Source organism: Meleagris gallopavo, chromosome 2 (assembly GCF_000146605.3).
Source record: "Meleagris gallopavo isolate NT-WF06-2002-E0010 breed Aviagen turkey brand Nicholas breeding stock chromosome 2, Turkey_5.1, whole genome shotgun sequence".
Lineage (NCBI taxonomy): Eukaryota > Metazoa > Chordata > Aves > Galliformes > Phasianidae > Meleagris > Meleagris gallopavo.
In genome coordinates, this window is record NC_015012.2 from 93,838,652 (window position 1) to 93,840,089 (window position 1,438).

Sequence of the window (1,438 nt, forward strand, 5' to 3'; positions counted from 1 at the left end):
AAGGAACAAAAAAAACCCCATGGCCCATTCTTGTGATAGTCTTCAAGAGAATTCATGTGCATGAAGAGCAGATTTTGGTTATGAGTACTTCTATATTCAACAATGATATTTAAAAACTAAACTCTAGGACACTACACGTCAAAAGAAATTCCAGGCAGAACAAAATTGTCATTTTCTTATGCTGCTATTACTTACGGATTCAAATCATGAAGAAATAACTAATTGTTTTGCACACAGACCCCTGTTGTGTCCAATTCTGAAACCCATCTTCGCTGTTTGTGAGCAGCTAAAGCATGAGTGTATTCTCTTAACTGTTTTAACTTATACAAAACCTCTGAACAAAACTGTATCTGTGCATTTGCTCATGTTGAAGTAACCGGACTTCACAGCCTAATTCAGCTTATTTTCTGGGGGTTGCTTACAACTGTTTTCATCTTTCTTAATCAAGAATTCAGAAGCTTTCATTGCACACAGTGGCACTCACGTCAAAAGAAGGAAACAGGAGTACCAGAATATTAATGGAAAATGGCACATCAGAAGTACTGACATCCAAGGCCACTTCCTTTGAGGAGATACATGGCCTGCACCAACTAGAAGGGGAATTTAAGCTCAACAGCAGCAAATACTAAAAGAACCAACCCAAAATCTACTCACCTACAAGACTGCAGTTCCATTTGTTATTTAATATAAATACCCTTCCAAGAACAGAAAGTGGACAACGTTTTTCCTGATTCTATCTCCAGAAAGGATAAATAAGCATAAAGAAATTAGTGTGTCCTTATTTACAAACAATGGAAGAAAAAATGCTGTTTCAAAAACACATCTGATGACAATGGCAGCCCCATGCAAAGGGGAAGCCTGCTTGAATGGCCTACATAAGGATTCAGATTTTTTTTTTTTAAGATAATGCAGCTGTCACTGAAACAATGAACATCCCTGCCTATCTAAGACTCATTTCACATTTGGTTCCACCTTTCCAAGTGTTAATTAGTTAATTAGTTAGTTAAATAGTTAATTAGTGCTAACCTACAAGAAGTATGCTAAGTGCTAACGGCAAAACGTGTGCTTTCCTCCTGAAGTTTCAAGCAAGGAGCCAAAGGCCAGACACAGAATGACTACAGTCACAGAGGTGACTTGACTGAGGATTTGTTTTTTTGGAGAGTAAACGGGAGAAATATAGTGACTATTTCTGCACGGTAATGTCCCCAGAGCTGAGAACGTCCACTGCAGTTTCCCTGGAATGCAACATTGACCCTGGAGTGGGAATACTGACCTCACTAGTGCCAGATGTTTGATCAAAAATATCAGGATCAAAATAGTATGACATACTTGTTTTCACTCGTTCATAGGTTACCCAACGAGCCATGTTATTTCTCCCCAGCAGTACTTTGTTTTACCTTTACAGCCGATACAACGTGTGGATAAGCAGTGCTTACTA